The sequence below is a fragment of the Halichoerus grypus genome, chromosome 10 (genome assembly GCF_964656455.1).
Source record: "Halichoerus grypus chromosome 10, mHalGry1.hap1.1, whole genome shotgun sequence".
In the NCBI taxonomy this organism is placed as follows: Eukaryota; Metazoa; Chordata; class Mammalia; order Carnivora; family Phocidae; genus Halichoerus; species Halichoerus grypus.
This window is the reverse complement of record NC_135721.1, coordinates 60,966,443-60,988,641: the sequence shown is the minus strand read 5'-3', so window position 1 is coordinate 60,988,641 and position 22,199 is coordinate 60,966,443. Positions and strand designations below refer to the sequence as shown.

The following is a 22,199-nucleotide window of genomic DNA, read 5'->3' as shown; positions in this document are numbered from 1 at the left end:
ATCCCGTATCAGGCTCCCTGCTCAGCAGGGAGTCTGCTTCTCCCTCTCCTTCTGCTGCTCCCCCAGCTTGTGCTCTCTCTCTCTCTGTCAAATAAATGAAATAAGATATTTTAAAAAATAAATAAGAAGAATAAAAGATCACAGGAATGGTATCAAAGAAAGGATCTATCCTAACCTGGGTGTTAGGATGGCAGTACCTTTATGAAGGAATTTACATGGTTTAACTTCAGTAGTTATTGCCCTTCCCATTTTTAAATTTTCAGTCAAAAAGATATTATTTTAATTATAGTCCCAAATCTGTGGATTCAGTTTTTATAAATCTAACATCATGATTTTGTGAACTGTTTGAGGGAGAATTAGTCAAACTTGTTTTTTGATGTTATGTAGATAAAATAACCAGCTTGACTAATTTTTTCAAGTAGTTGTGTTGATATTTGTCAAGAATTTTTCTTTTAGCTGTTTTACCCTAAATTTATGAGCTTAACTTTTATGAATTTCCAACTTCACTTTATGAAGTCAGGATTAAACATACAATTTAAATATTTTCATTTTATTATCAGTTTCCAACGTTTACTTATTCCTTCCAGATTATCCCACACAGAGCTGTTGGAATTACTCCATGATGATTTCAAAGAAAATGTTCTTCTCTAAATACTCTTATCCCAAGGTAAATTGATGGATTTCTAATGAATAAGTTCCAGGAGGAAAGCATCAGCAATTTATACTCAAATTCAGAGTATTTAATTCCTTCACCCTTAACTGTGGCCACCTGTCATTCTAAGTTTATGCAGTAATTTTTAACAATGGAAAATTATTATTTTTTTCATACAATGTTGGTCACCTTTGTGTGATTTGATACCTAGCGTGTTTAGTTTGTTATGCCAAATGCAAGTGGGAGAAAAACAACACTATAAACATGTCTAATCATGTCATTGAAGCTTTTCTTGGAATAATTGGAGTGTGATGATGGAGCAGGGAGAAAAGAGGGAGTGGAAATTGAGGGAAAGGGTCTCAGCCTGAATTTTCCAAATTGGCTATTTATCTGGTTAATTCTTCATCTTTCCTCATCACCATGTCTGAATTGAGAAAATCTTCCTAATGATAATAAACTATGTCAAGAACAGATGGCTGATTTGATGTGATGAAAATAGCTGTGTCAATTGAGGGTATTTTTTTTTCTTACCCGTTTTGCTTTTCATCACTCTGGGATTGGTGGTTCCTAGGTTTTTTTTCTTTTATAGAATCTACCCTAAGCCTGATATAATGTGCTGTACCTCTCCCTAAAAGCAGCGTGGACCCCTTTCTCTGAAAGAAAGAATGGAGAAGTGGCTTTAAAAAAAAAAAAAAAAGCAATTATCACTTTTCCCACCTTTTCAGCTTTAGTTAAGTTACTTTTGGAAGGATCAGTTTACAACAAATGTTTAATGTCAGGAATTTTGCAGTTTCATAGGCCCTGACAGCTTGGCATGAAAAGAGGTGGCATTGTGTCAATTGTAAATGAGTATGCTATTTACATACTAATTAAACTTTGCACTAGTGGGGTGAAAGAATGTCATTTGGAGCACCCCAGTTATTCTGTTTATATCATTGTTGTCTATTTAAAGAGTCTATTGTTTGGCATGTCACAGCCTCATCCCCTAAATGCCATTTTATAACCTTGCACTACTTTAAAAATATTACCCCATTGATTGGCAAATCAAACAGAATCAGTGTATCTAAAAGCAAAGGGAATTCCCAGATTCACCTTGCTTCATAATAGCACCGAGTTTGATGGTGATGATGATGATGATGATGATGATAACACCTTTTATCAATTGTTTCCTGCATGCCATGCCCATGGCATTTTGCTAAGCAATTTTTATATTTTAACTCACTTTATCTTCAAAGTAAGGTGGGAATGGTTATTACACCCTTTTTACACATGAGGAAATTGTAGTTGTACAGTCTGTGAGGACACTAGGACTCCAGTGTCTGTGCTGTTACCCACCATACTGTCATTGATCCATAGAGGGTCCCCTGATGTCAGATGTGGCCATATTTTCATACTGAAAATATGCCAAGAGCAGGAATATTGCTTATCATCTCAATTCATTTGCTTAAGGAAGGAAGTGATAAACGATAAAGAACATATGCATATCCCCCAATATATGATTCCTCATTTATACCAGAAATATATCACAAATACAAGCTCACATTACATACATATTCCCCACTGCCTTTCAGTTACATCTTTTCCTATTTTGTACCAAGGCAGGATGCCCAGTCTGTTGGTAATGCCATTACATAGAATTTCACATGTGCTCTAGGAACCTGATTCAGGAATACTGATAATGTGTCTGATAACATATAAAATGAAAAATGATTAATAGCCTATTGAGCTGTTTTATTCTCCTGCTTCACGTCTGCAGAATGTAGTTTATTGGATTTAGCTAAAGACATTTTTTTCTTACTGGATAAGGAGCAGAATCAACATTATATCATACCTGTGTGGGCGTTGGCTTAACAAGATTTGCAGCAATAAAGAGCAAGATCAGAACTTTTCCTGGCTGGGTTGGTGGAATGAGCTCACCATCCATGCAGATATTTATACCCCACTGTCGAGAGTGCAGAGTTGGCATTCCTTGGCATTGTCAACAGAGTGCTGGTCTGTACTTCTTTCTTCTTTAAAAATGACAGAACAGAAAACTTAGATAGTTGACATTGAAATAACTTGCCAAGAGAGGGTTGAACATATGATCCTTTATAGCTTTTTTTCCTCACTATTTTCAACAATCTTCAAGGTTGAAATAATTCCATAATAGAGTCAAAAATCCAGGGGAAGAAAAGAAAGAAAATATACTTTAGCTCTCCATCATTCCAACCACCACACCACATTTCATGAAATGTGACATAGTTTTGCTCCACAACCTTGCCAAAGGAAGGGGAAAAAAAAGGAAAGAAAGAAAGAAAAACCTAAATTTTAAGCTGATAACTCGAATGGTTCCAGAGATATCAACTTGTGAAAAGTCACAATTTTGTATTGTGCTGAAAAGCCACCTTACAACACAGGGACTACCATCACTCTTTAATATCCTGCAGAGCCCCCCGCTGTGCTTTGTCAGTCACCAGCAACATCCAAGTCTTCCCGTAAAAGTAATTCACACTTTTTTCACAACACTGTTGCTTTAATTACCACTGAACTCTGCTGATGCTCAGGCAGGCCTGGCAGGACCAAGGGAGGGTCAGAGCCACAAAAGAAGCAAATAGCTTTTTTCCTCCTTACTTTATTATTAACAAACCATCTTTGATGGAAATGTTCCTAGTTCTGAGGCCTAGACTTAACTCTGGGTCCCTTGGTGTATTCATTATCAAAAGAGACCCACAGATGTCATTCTGAGAGACAGAGACAGAGAGAAATATTACCTATAATCTTAATTAGAAATTAGAAATTTTGGCAAAGGACAGACTTAGCTATTCATAACTGCCAAACAATGATTGCATTTCTCATATAGCTTTCAATTTCTGCAAAGAAATATAGATTTCATACTGTACCATTTTGCTGGACAAACGTCAATTTATCTACTTATTTACTGTGGATTTTTTTGTTTCAGGATTAGTTGACACAATAAATCATGTACCAGAGAAAAACCACAGAACTGCCAAAATCTACTAGTGCATAAAAATGATACAAAGAGCCTATGCTTTATAAATAATATGACAGCAATATGATAGGCATAACATCTTATGTGTATAAGGCACCTTTCATTCCATATCACAAAATATTTCTCCAATAAAACTGTCCCTGTGAAACCAGCTTTCACAGTCTCCTCCACAGAGAATATGAGGGTGCCTATCAGTAACTTCATATATACTTTTAAGGAAGAAATAAATAGGTCTGTGACCTTAGGTAAATGACTTAACAGATTGCTAAGCTTTCTCCTGGCTCTAAAATTCCATGTTTAAAACATTATAATTTCAAGTTACACTGTAGGCTCATCTATGCATCCTCAAGTAATTAATGCTACTATTGTTCGTCATTTATCATTTACTAATTCATGATCTGATTTGTCACCACCATTCAGGGTTTAGCTGGAGAGTGTGGTGCTGAGATAAATTACTATAGGTGGAATAATCATCAGTTCCTTTGCAGACCGGTTGACTCATATTTTGAGTCCCCAAACTTTTAAAATAGATACCTTCACTCCCATCTATGTAGACCTATCAGTGGTTCTAAAATCTATTTGGTCATCAAATAGATGATGGTGGGGGGGCATTTCATAAATTGGAACATCTTGGAGGTGGGGTGTGGAATCTGTCACTTTAAGAGGGTTCTTGGAGTTTCAGATAATGTGCTAGGTTTAGACAATTACTTGAATCAAACTTTTCTGCTTATTTCCTTACTTCCAACATCTCCCAGCATCTTCTGTAGAAATCTTACTCATCTTTTTTAAATCTTTTTTTTTTTTTTTTTTAAGATTTTATTTATTTGCGAGAGAGAGAATGAGAGACAGAGAGCATGAGAGGGAGGAGGGTCAGAGGGAGAAGCAGACTCCCCGCTGAGCAGGGAGCCCGATGTGGGACTCGATCCCGGGACTCCAGGATCATGACCTGAGCCGAAGGCAGTCGCTTAACCAACTGAGCCACCCAGGCGCCCCATCTTACTCATCTTTTGAGTCCTACTTCTAATAGTACACATCTCATGTAGGATCTACTAATTTCTTCAGCTGCTGGGAGTCTCTGCCTTCTTAAAATGCTGATAGTCCCTACATATATTACCCAAGACCTATCAAACCTTCCATGACAAATTGCCATTACTCAAATTTTTCTCTTTATCTTTTTGCATATATTTATCTTATTAAAATATTAGATTTTTCATCCAAGATATAGGTTATAACATTCTTCTTTGAATCCACATAATATAGAAAATGCATCCTAGCTGTTTGTAGAACGAATGCCTGAATTTTATGTAGCATGGAGGACTGTAAGCAAAGTTGAAATGACTAACCCTTTTTATATATTCATTTAATGACACAAACATTGTGTAGCAGACTCATTTTTTTCAAAGGTAGCTGAACCAATATATATTCCATCCCATATGCTCTCCTTAAAATGTTGACAAATACATTGAGAATTCCTCCATTGAGAAGTGCACTCTTTGTTCTCTTGCCTTAAACCTGGGCAGATCTTTATAAATGCTTCAACTAAAAACAGTGTGGTGGAAGTGACTCTTCCTGACTCTGGAGCTAGGTCCAACTTCTTCCTGGATCTCTCTCTTAGGTGCCATACCTTGAGAGCCCAGAACCGATGGGAGTCTTGCTGCCCCAGAACCTCCATGCTGAGGAGATCACATGAAGGGACTATGTGGTGATTAAAAAGACCCTCAATGTTCTCAGTCCCCAGCAATTTTGTTGGGACTCCAAACATCATGGAGCAGAGAGAAGCCATCATCACTCTTCCCTAATTCCTGATGCACAGAATCCATGAGCATGACATATGGCCATTTTATGCCACTCCATTTTGGGAGTAATTTCTTACTCAGAAGTAGTCATTGGAACACACCTAATTGTAGGCACTAGAGATCCAAAATGAGTAAGATAAACTATACATCCACTCTTAATGACACTTAGATTCTATGATAACAAACCAAAATAAATTACAGCAAGAAGAAAGAAACCTTTCATCTTGTTAATTTAAACGCTTTCTGTTTATTTTAAAGGCTTTATTAAGGCATACTTGACCTACAATAACCTGCACATATTTGAAGTATAGAAGTTGCTGAGTTTTGGTGTGTACATGCACCTATGAAACCTTGACTATTCATATAGTCAAGATAATTAACATATCCATCACCCCTAAAGTTTCCTTATCTACCATCGCAGTCCTTTCCCACACTCAACCAACCACTGATCTGTTTTTTTGTCACTTTAGATTCATTTGCATTTTATAGAATTTTATATAAATTATAAGCATATGGTATGTTCCCTTGTCTAGTTTTTTTTACTCAGTATCATTATTTTGAGATTTATCTCTTTGTTGCATATAGCAATAGTTATTCCTTTTTATACTCAGTACTATTCCATTGAAAAGATACATCAAATTTTATTTACATATTTGTGTTGTTTCTAATTTTTGGCTCTTACAAATACAGCTGTTGCTATAAACATCACGAGCAAGTCTTTGTGTGGACATACATTTTTATTTTTCTTGAGTAAATACCTAGGAGTAGAATGGTTTTTCCTCTGTTCTGTAGCCCAAGAACTCACTCAAGGGAGTAAGGTGGAGCAGTCTTAGGGCTTGCTTCCTTTGCCCCATCTCTCAGCTATCACTCACTTTAGTTGCTTAATGTCCAGTGTCTTGAAAACTGTATATATAGATTCATAAATTCTTCCTTATTTTCAGTTGTTTCAGGTGGGAGGATAAATATGATCCTGGTTACTCCACCTTGGTACTATCTCCTGTAAATTCCCTCCAGATTAAGGAATTAAGAGGCAAAAGAACACATGCCCCCTCTTTGTGCCTCCCAGAAATTTGCTTTACAAATGCTATCGGGCATTTGTGTCATGCCGTAGAAGGCCTCTGGAGTCCGTCATAATGTCTGGTTTTAGTGCAGTTTTGTAGCTTACTAGCTATGTGACTTTGGACAAGTTACTTAGCTTCTCCAAGCCTCAGTTTTCTCATCTTTATAATTTTAATATTAATAATAACAACAACAGGAGCAGTAATAATAAAAAGTAATAGGAACCATAATCACTTCATAAGGCTGGTAGAAGCTTAGAAGACAACTCATGAAAAATACCAAGCACAATGTCTGTAACATCATAGGCTCTCAATAAATGCTACTGATTATTACTGATATAACTTTAGGACCAAGTCCTCAGAACAAAGAGAAATTGTGTCAAACCCTTGGATAAAAGGAACATGGCAAATAGCCCTAATATCATTGTATGAAATGCTTAGTAATAAAAGGAGGTTCCTCACACACTATGAATAAAGGCTCTGGGTTTCATTCCTTTTTCCAAATCCCATCACTGGAGAATTGACATTCTGCAACCTTTACACACAAAAGCTTCAAGAAATTCAGTCAACTCATGTTAGGGATCTGGGAAAAGAACTTAAAGTTTGGTCAATAGAAAAGATCCTCTCAGAGAAACTTGTTCTATCCACTAGGACCAAAGGAGGGGAGATGTGATGTGGAGCCTAATATAGTTTGTAGAGTGAGTTTGCAGAGGGAAGCTCTCCATTTTGAACTGATTGAAGGTTTTCTGATTGTGCAAGCTCTGTAGCCAAATGAGTAGGCTACAGCTGAGAAGGAACTTCTTAGGCTCAATTTGCTGGTGAATACAACTTTTAATTAGGACAATATTAAATAGCTACTTAAACTGTGTGTGTGTGTGTGTGTGTGTGTGTGTGTGTGTGTGTGTGTGCTTGTGTGCGCTTGTGTGTTGTCAGTGGAGAAATTAAATGGAATCTCAAAATTTTTTCTTTGTTTCATGACAGGGTGAATCTTCATGTTTGAGCTGGTAGGGACAATATGTGGACAGCAGGAGAGTTTGAAAGATGTTTAGCTGATTGAAAAATTAAAATGATTAGCATTAAAACCACAACCACTTTTTAAGGACTCTTACTAAAACCCTGATTATGCCAAATGCAAGGCTACCATGTGCTCCAGTATGATTGGGGCCACCTGAAGCTGTGCAATGTTGTGAGCCTAGTGAAACAACAAAGAGGAACTTTGGTGCCCAAGCAGGATATATGGGTTGTAGGACAGCATTTTTTATACTTCTCTGTGCAATAGTGTTTCTAGATCCAGGCAGAAGCTACCCCTGCCTTGATTCCTGTGCTTTGCTGGGCTCATTTTATTACTTCTCTGTCCCATTTTAGTTCTCACTAATGGATCAATTGTCCGAAGTACTCAGAAACTTTCCCAACTGGATCATGAACATTGCCCCCATCTAGGGCATGCTCTGGGTATACTAGATCCCCAAATTCATGATCCAGATGGCCCCAAACCCACTTTTAGGGCCTACACAGGCCTTTTACCTTGGTCCATTCTCTTAGAGGTGGACCTTATCAATGGCCTCTCCTCTCCCAAGAGCTGAGTGTGGACTGAACATGGAAATGTAGGAAGATGTGTCTACACACATGAGGACGTCACAGTGCAGGGATGGGAAGAATGGGCTGGGGTAAGGTTTCCCTCTTCCGCCAATTCCAACCATAGAACTCCAAGGTGCCCCAAGATTCTAAATTGACACCTGGACTTCCAGACTGTCATTACATTGTTCTTATATTAATTAAGATAAGAAGATAGGATCTATTTTAGTCGGTAGTTTCCTAACTTGAATTCTAATGTTAAAATATTTTGACATCATAGTATGAGGGCCTCCCTTTGTGGTCTTCCTCCAGGCCCTTCAAATGTTAGGGGTAATTCTTACTTTGTGACTTTATCCCGAATAGGTTTTTCTTTTTCTGGGTTGCTTATCTTCTTCATGTACAATGGAAAGATGAAACAAAGAGACAAAACACTGATGAGTCAGCCAAACCCTTCTGTCCTGAGGTGTGTACTTTATGATCTGCTGTGTAATTACCACATCTGCAGCCTTTAGAGACAATGAAATACTTTCTTCTTTGGCATCTTCAGAGGAGACAGTCAGCAGTATGGTCTTTAAGTCCCAGAACCCCTGGATTCCTAGTCAGTCTTAGTGTCTTCCTTATTGTCTCCACAAGCTATTTGAGGTTCTCCAGCTAGTGCACAGTTGCCAGTTTGTGATTTGCCCCTCAGAGACATCATGTGGTCCTAAGGTCTATCACCCTTTTCCCTCATCCTCCTCTATCAGCCTCCCAGTGCTTTTGGCTACCTTTGATGTACCCACCACCACACATCTGGTGAGGTGGGGGGTTCCTCCCCAGAAATGCTGACCTCTTCACCTTCTATCTTGTTAGCACTTTGATCTTCTTTAAGTTGCAGCTCAGGATTTCTCTCTTCTTAGGGAACACCTCTCTGATGAGGCAGAAAAGAAGTAGGTTTGGAGTCATATAGAACTGGATTTTGATTCAATGCTTTGTTACTTACTGACTATGTCACCTCACACAGTTCACTCAAACTTTCAGAGCCTCAGCCTATCAATAAACAGGTATAAGAGGATCCTTCCCACACGTCTGTTGGGATGATTAGTGATACAATTGATGTAAAGAAATTGGCAGGTGTTTAGATCAATTCCTGATGTTGATTCCTCGGGTCAACATAAGCACTTCTTCCTGTATGTGTCCAAAGTTCGTATAACAAACCCCAGATAGCCAGAACAGCAACATCAAGACACCAGGCCATAAAAAAAGTATAAATGCATCTGAGGAAGGGTTGCAGTTTTTAATGGTTGGGGTTTAGGGTACCTTCAGAAAATGTGCTGAAGAGGTAGACTGAAACCATAATGGGACCATCATTTTAGATTAAATGAAGAAATTTGACCTGCTGCAATTTCTTAGAATTCCTGAAGTGGATATGGAAGCTTTCCATCTTCTTTAGATAAAACATAATTAAATATCTTAAAACATTTCAGTTTAATGTATACATGGTGATGATGTGTTGGCAAGGAAAACTTTGGGACTTCATTGCCTGCAACCATGCAACAGGTTAGTGTTACCAAAGTGTGTTTGCCAGCACACCGGTGGTAAGTTCTAACAAAATAAGCTATGTCCAACATGGCATCATGCTTTGGATCAAGTGAGACTATCATATTCTTAATTCTCATTTCCCCCCAAACTAGACAAACTTGTTTCATAAGGAGTTTTCTTAGTGCTAATATTTCAAAATGAAATTTCTACCAATTTGGGATACTAATGATATAGCCACATACCAAGTTGGAGTTTCTCCAGTGTGCATGTGCTTCTTGTGAAGAGGAAGAAGGCAAGCTGCCAATCAAAAGGCTAGTTGCGGGTTGCAGGCAGAGACCAGATTGCCAATACTTGTTGGCACAGTGCCTAGACAGTGTCCTATACACGGACACGCTCCTAGAATGCTATTGGGTCCGGTCAAGTCTTCCATATTCCAACTAAGAGCCCTCCTTTGAAGACCTGACATTTGTTCAACCGAGTGCTGAAAGGAAGGCAGCAGTATGGACAACCTCCAATTAGCCAGCAGATTTTAATCTACTTTGCAGAACTAATCGAATGGTTGTGCTTCCCCAGCGTTCACGTGAATCGCACCCTCACTGGAGGTTAACAGACTAAACAATAGCAACTGCAATTAAGTGGATGTAAATGAATGTGAGAGGCTAATTCTCACCAGGAGAACGTCGATGTGTCAGTGTCAGGGCACTGGTGCCAGGGATAAAAGAGGAAGTGACCAGGATGAAGACAGTAGTATGTAGCAGTTTTGTTCCGATGTATATGCTTCAACTTGACTGTTGGGAAATTCCTTGGATGCAAGCAAGAGGAATAAAAATAAGTAACAGTAGTTCCCTTCTATATATACTCTTGTGCGAGGGGAAGAAAGAAAAGACCGCACTTTCACATAAATACATTCAAGGTATTGTACCTCATAGTGTACCTTAACTATGAGACAGATTGTAGGGTACAGAATTGAGTAAAATACAAATCTACTTACAATAAGGGGAAGGACAGTTTCATGACCTGAGAAGGTGAGAATTCAAAAGAGGACAAACTTCCCTGGCCTTTTTCACATTTGGAAATGGGGACTGGTGGACAGAATAAGCAGGCTGTAGAAGTTTATTGCTGCAGGGTTTCAGCAGAGTCTAGAAAGACAGAAGTTGTGGAACAATAGGAAAACTTGAGGTTTTGCTTAAATTCAGCTCTTTAGCACTTTGATACTTTGGGGAAATTTCCACATCTGTAGAATGGGGTGTGGGGCTTGGAGGGAATGGGAAATCTGCAAAGGTTTCTATAAATTCTTTCTGATTAAAGCATCTGCAAACATTATGTGAGCAGTTTGAAAGAAAAGAGTTATATAAATGCAATGAATGTAGCCTGACTTCTTGCTTCCTGCTCCTCAGGGCATCCCAAAGTACCTCTGGAATGCACTGGGGTGAGGAAAGGTTCTGGGTCCAGCCTTCTGGCAGGGGGTGAGCCACAATCTACCTTTCCTCGTAAATCTTCAGAGGACATCCTTGGGTGTATTAGCTCCCTAGGCTTTAATGGACATATCATAGATGGGCCCGATTACTATTATAATGCTTACTCTGTTAGATATCAAAGGATGGAGAAGGAGAATAGACCAGATGTGTAAAGGAAGAAAGACAATGCAATGTATGGGATAAAAAGTCCTCTACTGAAGAATAATTTCTCAAAGGGCAACTGAAACATTAGAGTAAACCAAGGGAAATAGATCAAGATTAATAGATTGGTAGATGGAGAGAATGAAAAAAAAAGTTATCACCTGGAAAAGAAAGGTGGATACATATATTTATAAAGTTTTTTTAGAGTATGTTCAGGCAATTTTTTTTTTTTTTAAGATTATTTATTTATTTGACGGAGAGAGAGAGAGAGCGCTCACAAGCACAAGCAGGGGGGAGCGGCAGGCAGAGGGAGAAGGAGAGAGAGAGAAGCATGCTCCCCACTGAGCAGGGAGCCCAATGCGGGGCTCCATTCCAAGACCCTGGGATCATGACCTGAGCCGAAGGTAGACGCCTAACCGACTGAGCCACCCAGGTGCCCCCAGACAATTTTTAAAAAGCATAGTCAGAGAAATCAAAGTTCTGAGAGTAGATGAAGCCCAGTGAGGACCCAAATTATTTATCATTATACAAATAGGTTCTATAAGCAATGAGATTGAAATAAAGCTATACATGAATGAAGCGACTGTGTGGTTTTGGTTTTTAACCTTTCTGTTCCATTTTAAAATTGTTTAATAGAAATTTGTAAGTCCTCATGTCTACCAAGATCAAACCTATGACTTTGTCTCCTTATATAAATAAATTTTATTGGGAAAAGTTTGACCTTGAACACCTAAATTTTAAGGAGTGAATACAAACCAAGTTTCGTTAAATTAGTTGCATAGCTGATTTAGATCAGTCTCCCTGCCTCATCTTTTATAGACAAAGCCTCAAAGAAAAGTGAAAGCAGTATTAGTGACACCTTATTTAGCAGATTTAGTTAGAGATATTACAAATACTACACATTAGCAATTTCTTTCCAATAAAGCAAGAGGTGAAACAAAGAGGATGAGTAGTGTAAGTTGGACTATCATGCCTCAATGATTTAAATGGAATCAGGCATTTTTTGAGACACAAAATCTTTGAGGTTGTAGTGTTATCTGACCTATGTTTACTGAATGTTTACACCTATATATGGGCTGACAGGAGGGAAGTAGAGAATGCAAGGTAAAAAGTTCAGGTACTTTTAAAAATTATTTGCCAATAATTTTAACACATCTATATACTGTAAAATACTAGAATCATTCTTAAGAACAGATAATGTGAAAAGAATGAAGCATGGGTAACAAGGTAAAAACAAACAGCATGCATGTAATAGGAAGGAAAAGACAGTGGTATTAAGTTTGACTCCCTTGAGATAGATTACTGGTTTTATCTGGAGGTGGAAGGCAATGCCTTGGAAATGCCTTGTGTTATACAACAAATGTAGAATTTGAGGAAATGTGAATCCACTTTGCTATTATTTACACAGGCCTATGGTCACAGAAAGAATACATTCTTTCTCTGTATAAATTAGGTAAAAATGTGTTTGTGTTACGCTAAAGGTGAGTTAGGAGACGGGTTAGAACTAGAAAACTTTATGTCTTGCTTTTTTATAATTCAGAGAAATACCAGGTCAAACAGACATCTTGTTACTATGTTTCTGATGAAATTATGAAACAAACAAAAGATATGATAGAAGATGTTAAAATAAATTTTGTTTTCTGATTCCAATACATAATAAAGAACATAGTATTTAATGTACAGCATGATGACTATAATTGAAATAAAGTATTGAATCCAAGAAATATGCTAAAAGAGTACAATTGGGTGCTCTCATCACATACAAAAAACAACTATGTGTGAAGAAGATATGTTAGTTAGCTTGACTATAGTCATTTCACTATGATATACATATCAAATCATCATGTTGTACACCTTAAATATATACATCTTTTATTAAACCAGATCAAACAATAAAAAAGAACATAGTTTCTCTTTGCTCTAATATACTTCTCTCCATTTCTGAATTTTACTAATAGCTCCAAGGGAGTCAGCAGGGACTAAAAGGGAAGTTAAAGATATTTATCCTAATTTTTTTGGAGAAGAAAAGGTGGTTCACTTACCTGAATTTATACAGTCATCATGATGGTAATCAGGTTTCATAGCATTAATTTAGTTCTTAAAATAGGTGTGGATGCCCTTAGCTTTTGGCAAAAACAAGGTAAAACATCTTGCATGGTAGATCAGACAGTATGAACTGTTTTCATTGTGCCTGGAGCTACTTTAGATACTTGATGTACATCATCCTATTACATAGCCGTAGTAAGTCAGTAAATTATTATCATTGATTCCACTTTACAAATGAGCAAACTGTTCCTCAGAGAGGGTAGGAGGCTTGTTAATATTCTCCCAGCCAGTGAAGAGCTAAGGCCAGGATTCCAACAGGTGAACTGCCCACTGAAAGGGCATTATGAAGTCTATGATGGTAATAGGCATACATTTGGGGACAGAAATAATTGCATTGAGTAATATTATTGTCAGGAAATTTCTTTGAGTTTTAAGATCCATCAATACGTAAATGGCTTCTCCACAGGTTTCTTGTCATTTAAAGTATTTTAGGTATCACAAAGAATAAATTTATCATGGCTCAAAGTGGTCCAGATACCTGAATATATCTCTCTTGGGGGACCAAACTCTAATTCCCATGTTAATGCAAGGAATATGATGGAAGGAAGGAAGGAAGGAAGAAAGGAAGGAAGGAAGGAAGGAAGAAAGGAAGGAAGGAAGGGAGGGAGGAAGGAGGGAAGGCTGAGTGAGTAAGGAGGGAGGGAGGGGAAAGAAAGAAAAGAAAAGAAAGGGGCCTAGGGTAACATTTGTCATCATTATAAATGTTTTAAAAACTGTTTCAAGGGATGCCTGGGTGGCTCAGTTGGTTAAGGGTCTGCCTTTGGGTTAGGTCCTGATCCCAGCATCCTGGGGTCAAGTCCTGCATTGGGCTCCTTGCTCAGCGAGGAGCTTGCTTCTCCCTCTGCCTGCCGCTCCCCCTGCTTGTGCGCTCTCTCTCTCTCTCTCTGGCAAATAAATAAATAAAATCTTTAAACAACAACAAAAAAAACCCTGTTTCTAGATATGGAAGGATATTCATGCATTTTGCTAACAATGGTATACAATATAGATAAAATCTATAATCTATATATATTCAAGGAGGAGGAACCGGAATTAACTGCAATATGTGGCCATCGATGCCAAACGCTATTCTATACAGCCTTTGATCTTTATCAAAGATAAAGTGATTAAACAAAGTATTAAAGATAAAACAATTAAAATGGATAGACTGGCCATCCTGAAAGCCATTCATTCTATGTGGGCTGGTGCCACGTGCATACATAAAATGCTTTTTTCTAGGAGCAAAAAGCACTTGCAGGATTTGTTGCGAGTTCCAACTATTTCACTCCAAGTTCCGTGCATGTCTTTCTATTGGGTGAATGGTAGCATCCTCTTCCCAGACTCTAAAATGGTAGCAGATCTGTGTCATTCCGAGTGTGAATTCCTACACGTGGAGCAGGTGTGCCTGTCAGGGGGCAGGTGGTCAGTATGTTTGCAGCAGGTACTCACCAGCCCTAGTCTGTCGTCTTAGCCGGGCAGGTGATACCTTGGTCTCTTTGAGGAAGCCAAACACTCTTTCTCAGACTCCTAGGATTCTGCATCAATTGTTATGTACCAATCATTGACTTTTGTGTGTGATGTGAGGTTAATGAGAAATGACAGGTTGCTTTTTTTTTTTTTTGCCTCAGTGTGTAGAAGCCGCCGAGCACACGTTCCCAACTGCCATTAGCTTGAGACTAACTTCTGACATCTGGATCATATTTCAGCACACAAGCAGACACGCACAGGTTTCGTATGAAGCTAGCGTTCACGTTATATGCTGTGTACATAGCAATATATATATAACTCACTCAGGGCAGAATATGCAAAGTTGCACTTACACAGCATTCTGTCTAGGTCCATAAACTCTATTCAAGTGAATCAGATGGAAGACAGAAGCTTTATATGATGCAACAAAATACTTCTAAGGAACATGAGTGACTTTGTAGTAGTCTGGAATGGAATGAGAAATGCAGTCACAGGATTAATAATGTACTAGGGTAAGAGACAGTGAATACCATCATCCTCTCCCTGCCCCCCCACCCCATGATCTTTATTAGCTTTGTCCTGACAATCTGACCTTACAGAGTTCGACCCAGTCCTGACAGCCGCATAAACCCCACAAACAAATAGGGAACTGGTGCAGCCTTTTCAGATTTAGGATCATGTTTAAGCTTATGAATCAGATTTTTCTATGTGTGGACATGACAACTATGGAAAAACTGTAATTTAGGACATATTCTCTTTATCCTTTTATGTAGAATTTCACTTTAATGTGATGCAAATGACAGTAAGAAATACATTCAGTGAATGTTAAAGCCTTCCCATTAAAAATTCTGTATGCATTTTACATTCTAATTCATGTACAGTCAAAAACCCTGATAAAATCACAGTGCTGATTTGACTGCTGCACTTATCGTATTAATGAGGATACTTTATGCCTTTTGAAAATTGGGATATGGTCCATTATGTGATTGTAAATGATGTGATTGTATCACATAAATTTGTTATTCAATCCCCCCCTCCCTCCAGTCAGCTTTGTATATAAGAAGATTCATTGGTGAGCCAGAACTGAGGCCGGAAAACTGAACCGCAAATTAGACTTTCCTCCTTTTGTCTCTATTTCCATTTATAGAAAAGAACATAATAAACATGCACACGTGTGTGTGTATGTCAGTATCTGTGTGTATTTTTTCTTCTCCTTCTTCTCCTTCTTTTATAAATTTCCCTAAAAGCCACAGGGAAAAGTGCACCAAGGAAGTCAAAATGAAAGAAAGAAGCAGACGGGCCTGCGGCTCCCAGAGGTACGTAGTGATTTTTCCCACAGCCCCAGCAACTCCCTTGGCTTCTGAGCCGATGCTGGATTGCTTGCAGATCTTTCCTTCTCCCCTCTTGCAACAAGTGAAAGGTTTGAGAACGGTCGTTGGCTAAGGTTGCCTGATTTGAGTTGCATTTGCATTCCTAAAAATACCAGCTCCTTTTTCTATTTATTTATTTTTCTGCCATGCCCGCCTAATTAGTCATCATTTGCTCCCAGGAGCACCGGGTGGGAGTGATCTATGAACACAGCTGCAGGAGGCCTTTGGCTTCTTTCTGCCCCTGTACCTTCTGTTTCTGAATCCTGGCATAGATGTCTACCTTGGTAAAGGTCAAAGAACTATTTTTTTCCCACCTGTTTATCACTGGAGACACAAACACCTCCCCTGGCATTAAGATCTTCAGAGTCGCCACAGAAGGAGTTAGAGCACTGCCAACAGAAGTGGCCTTAGAACCCTCGGGTTAAAGCAAGGGAGGGACCACCGGCCCTCAGCTGAGTAGCTCTCATAGCCTCGAAGGGCTACACCCGTCATTGCCTCTTTAATAATGGTCTCTGGTTTTACCTCGCTGTTGCCCAAGAGGAGCCCACAGCCTGAAGAGCTCCCTTGTGCCCACACGTGGGTGATGGTCAGTTGTTGCCTGTACTGCGGTGTTTCTCAAACGTTTGGTTTGGGATTCTCGAGCGCTCTGTAGGCTGGATTTTTTTTTTTTTCTTTCATTCCTTCAAAAACCTATCTTCTGTTGCCTGGAACCTGGAGAAGTGGCAATGCCCTTCGCATTGGAGCAACCTTTGGGGTGGAGTCCTCAGAGTTTGGAAATACAAATGCCCAAGTTCTTGACACCCACCTGGCAATTTCACATTTCTGACTCTTGTTCTTGCTCACCTTGAAAGCTGACCTTTAGGTTTTATGAAGCTCTGTGTTTTCCCAGAGCTCAGCTATTATGGATGAAATTGCTTTCTTCTCTTTAAGGTCTCTGTCATGTGTAACATCAAAAATACAGTACCATGTGCTTCTTCCCCCGACCCTCACCCAAAAGGAGAGATGCTACAGGGAATGATTTGCCTAGGAGAATACAAATATGGTTGTAAATTGTATCTTTTAAATGGCTTATGGGAAAAGATAAGTTGCTTGACTAAGATGCCAAAAGCTCACAGGGGGTCTTTTGTGATGGGAGGTAAATTTTTTACCTTATTTCAGATTCAGGACCAATAAGAACTTTATACAATCTTCTGGACAAAGCTTGCTACATCCTAATCTCTGCAAATCCACTCTGTTCTGTTCACCGCTCTCCGTATTAATCAGTTCTACACAACTGTACCTTTCTCAGTACTTTTACACACACTGCATTTTTATGCTTCTGTTACTGAGTGGCCTTTTCTATATTTTTGCTTTATCTTGCATTCAGTTACTCACAAGTTGGTCTTTAGAATAGGATACTATCATTGCCTACATTTAGGCAACAGCACATTATGTCATCTTGCTTCATATATTTTACTTCTATCTCTTTTAAGGGGAAGCACATCTGAGAAATTTTGGCTCTGCCTTTGGGGAGGAATCATTTACCTTCTTTCATTCAGGCTGAAATTTATCTTCTCACTCCCTTTGGTAATAAAAAAAAAAAACTTATTTACATCTTCTCAGATCCTATTAGTTAGCTCAATTGCCTAATTGTTGTAGTTTTAAGAAAGACCGTCATTTTCTTGCTTTCAGTCATTTCTGGTCTATTTTATGGGGTCCACAATGTCACATTCACGTGTCTGCTTACTTTCCTCAGAAAACTTTTTCTATTTCGCTCTGACGTGCAACATCACGTACATGGTCCATTTCCCTCCCACAAATAGGAAATGTGGCTAAACTATCTTCCTCTAAAAGAGCAGAGAGGAAGATATCCATCCTTGCCCATTGGACTCTATGTCCGAGGCTGAGCGTATTTGATTCTATATGAATTTGCTCTGGTTTTTCTTCTCTCTTGTCTTTCCTAGTGTCTTAATACTTCCTTGGAATAAATTTTCCTTCCTAAGATGGATCTCCCCTTTTCTCTCTTGACAGTGCTGAGTAAATCAGGGTGTGGAATATTACCCATGCAACCCACTCTCTGAGAGGTCTTGCTGGCTGAAGCCACGCTGTTCGTATGCCATTCTATACCCAACTGTGGATGATAACAGAATTGATTTTACCCGAGGAAAGACAAAGGAACCTCAGGGCTGCTTTCTGCATTATTTTGTTCTCAGGTTATTCTGTTCTGAATGGTAAGATCTCTCACTAGAATATTGGGTCACATTTAGCTTCCTTTATAGCAAATCCCCTGTGGGGGAACTTCTGGCATTGGGCTATGAGGTGTTACTGTTCTGTGCCTCCGCGTGTGTGTGTGTGTGTGTGTGTTGTTGTTGTTGTTGTTGTTGTCAAATTGTAACATAAATAAGTTTGTGTTTTCAAGTCCCCATGAATACCTACTTCTTTTTTATAATTATTAAGAAAGTATATTTTAAGCTAAAGACTAAAACTTGGCTTTCAGATACCATGAAAGGGAGGTTTAAAGAAGAATGTTCTTTAATAAATTATATGATGACCATGAATAAATCAACCTACACAAATTATAAGGGCAATGCTGATAATAGACACTATAAATCGGGTGCTTAGTACATCTCGTGTATGTTCCAATTGCCTCAGGCTTACTAATTCACTAATTTTTTCAACTCCATTAGGTATGTATTACTATTATCCCTATCTTCCAGATGTAGAAACTGAGGCATAGACCGAGGTTTTACATGTTCAAGCCACCGGTGGTAAGTGGCAGATCCAAGATTCAAACCAGGTGGCATTAGCTCCTGAATCTTGAGTCTTGAATACTGCACTTTCTGCCTCATTGAGATAAAAATCTACAGCCTTTCATATACTGAGCATCCTATCAGCAAGATCTTTCACAAATAATTTAAGGAAATTCTAATGAAATAATGTGTAATGGTAATGACTTCATTCCTAATACCTTAATTGTGATTCTTTCAACTACATTATCCCTTAATATTTAAACAACCCAGCACTCTATCTTGAATAATGTAGAGAATTTCGGGAAGTTAATAACATATAATGGTGGTTGCCTTTTTAAAAAAATTCCACATCTGGTGTGTTTGTGATATGATTCTTTATAGTGTTACTTAGAATTTACATTTCTGTCTCACTCGACTTTCTGTGGATGATCCCTGATTCTTTTATGAAGGTGAGTAGGTACCTACCCATCAAGGGTGTGTCTGGAAAGCTCAGAGAGAGAATTAACTAGAAGTCTCAGTTTCTGCCTGTGCTTAAACTGTGCACTACCAGATGTGCACTTTAGGGCTGATCTTCACAATGAGATGTTTGCAGAGAAAGTTAGTGAATGTTTAAGGGTCCATGCTCAAGGCAACTTTCTGAGCATTGTTAACTTGAGGTCGAGTTCTTTTAGCTCACTGCCCCAGAGTTGCCATGAATGCACTCGAGAGTCCTACATACACACAGACAAAGAATGTATTGGATGTTCTGGAATTTTGAAAGTTCGAAGAATAGTGGATTTTATGTTTCATATATTATCTATTACTAGCTGATGATTGCTTGCATCTACTTTGTATAGAATTAAGAATAGGGAAAGGAATGTTACCCATTGGATTGCATGAATAAGCATCAAATTACTGGTCAAGAATTACAAACTAGTACAATTTAGCATAAATACCATAAAGCTTTCTGGATCCCCCAAAGAATTCTCTCTATCTAGCTCTGGCTCCAACTAAGTTTTTACTATTTGATCAATACATCAGATCAAGAATAAGTGGAGCCCCAAAGTCACACCATCTTATCAAAATAATTATCTTCAATTAATATAATTATTGATCATGTAGTAGAAGTCACTGTCTACATGATATAAGGCTTTTAGGATTTCATGGGAATGCTTTAAAACTTAATTATGTTTCCCTAGGAGATTATAACATAATTCAATTTATTTTCCCATGTGTTTCATCAATCATTATGTGAATAGAAGGGATATCAGAATCTCATTTCTATGTCAATTCCTGAAGAATTTCGACAAGTCATTTCAGTAGTACGTTGCTGATTAGAAGACAAAGTCCCTCCCACATGAGAAGGATCCCCTGCATCACTGTGGTGCTGGTGCCACGTTCTGTTGGTTTTGTAGTATGTGATGAGGCTAACTGAAAAAGCCTGTGATAGCGGGGCGCCTGGGTGGCTCAGTCGTTAAGCGTCTGCCTTCGGCTCCAGTCATGATCCCAGAGTCCCGGGATGGAGCCCCGCATCGGGCTCCCTGCTCAGCAGGAAGCCTGCTTCTCCCTCTCCCACTCCCCCTGCTTATATTCCCTCTCTCGCTGTGTCTCTCTCTATCAAATAAATAAATAAAATCTTAAAAAAAAAAAAAAAAAAAAAAAAGCCTGTGATAGCTCGTGTGTGTTCCAGCTTTCCTAGCAGACTAAATTCAGGCCTATGTAAAGTTTCCTTCCCAGATGTGTAAGGAACTATATTCTTCTCAGAGCCTCGGTTTCCTTATCCAAAGAGGCAGGTGTTATCTGGGCTTCCCTTCCACTTGTAAAGCTCAGTGCTCTAGTTTTGCTTGCGATTAGCTCCAGTGTAGACACCTCCAGTGTCTACAGTGGTGCCTCACAAAGTCTAGTGTACTTCTGAATTACTGCGAATCTTGTTAAAATGCAGACTCTGAATCAGTAAGTCTAGGTGGGACCTGGGCTCCTGCCTTTCTAACAGGCTCGCAGGTGATGCTGAAGCTGCTGGTCTGTGAATCACTCTTAGTAGCAGGGATCTAAATGATGCACAGAGACAAAGGGGGAAAGACTAGCTCTTTATCTTCCTTTGGTAGCGTATCCATTTGCTTTCCTCCCAGGGCTACGATTCTCGATGACTTTCTTCTGCAGATCGCTGCAGCATGCCTCCTCTTTCCTAGCTATACTACACAGAACTGGGGCTTCAAGAAGACTGAGTGCATCCATACAGAGCACAAATCCCTTTGCCAAGAAGGAAACAACAGAGCTTATCAGGAAAGATGTGTGCTTGTAATGTCAGCCATCCCCAGCATGCTGAAATATGAAATAAATGAGGTGGAGTTTAATTTTAGGGTCTACAAATTTGTAATGTGTTCGTCATTCCTGCTGCCATTTTGCATGGCAGGTTGAAGTTGGCAGACATGTTTTGTGAGGGGAGCCGCATCGGAGTCCGGGTTAAATCAAGCACTCAGCCCCTCTCCTGTCCCTTCTCTCATCTCCTCTTGCAGTGATGAGAAAGAGATGCCACTTGTCTACCAGGGGGTCCCTCCTGGAGATGCCCATCTCTTTTGCTTTCCTGGGGGCAGGCTCTTTGAGGGATTTTCCCAAGCTGGACTGCAGACTGGCTTCCCAGCAGAGGGCGCGCTGCCCCAGTGCCGCAACCCCAGAGCAGTTCCTCCTCTCCTGGGGTTGACTTCTCTCCCCACTGGGCTGGTCAGGGCTCCTGGAGGATCAGACGTGGGCTCCTGCAAAGGGAGGAGATGAAGAATATTGTAAGGGAGAAAATCAAATCAAATCGTTTCCCATCTGAGTCAGTGACTTTTAAAATGAAAGGTCTACTTGGCTACTGTTAATGGGCAGCTTTTCATAATTCTCTGCTATTACAAGACTAACTCTCCTTTCTTAAAGCTTCTCTGAACCTTGCATTGTCCAGCATTTGTATCTTTCACTTTAATGAGAGCTAAATAAGAATTATATAGAGAATTTTAATAATTCTCACTGGACAGTTAATTAAGCAGTGAGAAGTCTTTAGAACTGTTACTCTTTCTGCCTTTTACAGACAAGTGCTTCCACAGATTCCAACGAAAAGAGGTCACATTTATACATATATATAAAATGATGTGTGGGTTAGTAATTTTTCTCAGTAACAAATGACCTCCCTAACGAGCTGAAATAGTGAAGTAAAAATCCACCTTTTGTGGCCCACTTTCCCTGAACTCTACTCTCCACTTTTCCTCAAACTTTTTTTGCACAGGAAATGAATTCCTCTACCTTTGGGGGGTGAGGGGGGCTTAAATGTGTTGATCTCAAGTTTTCCAAATTTGTTGTTCCTCTGTAAATCATAGGGGCATGAC

General features: G+C 39.1%; 1 long non-coding RNA gene across 19 annotated transcripts in view; it reads left to right on the top strand.

The window, feature by feature from the left end:
- LOC118533483 (uncharacterized) overlaps nucleotides 1-22,199 on the top strand; it is a 595,288-nt gene that overhangs the window by 530,113 nt on the left and 42,976 nt on the right. The window contains exon 5 of one of the 19 annotated variants that reach the window (XR_013441790.1): nucleotides 588-667. The exons of the other annotated variants lie outside the window; for them this stretch is intronic. This is a non-coding gene — a long non-coding RNA (uncharacterized LOC118533483). The remainder of the gene's footprint in view (nucleotides 1-587; nucleotides 668-22,199) is intronic. 19 annotated transcript variants of the gene reach the window in all.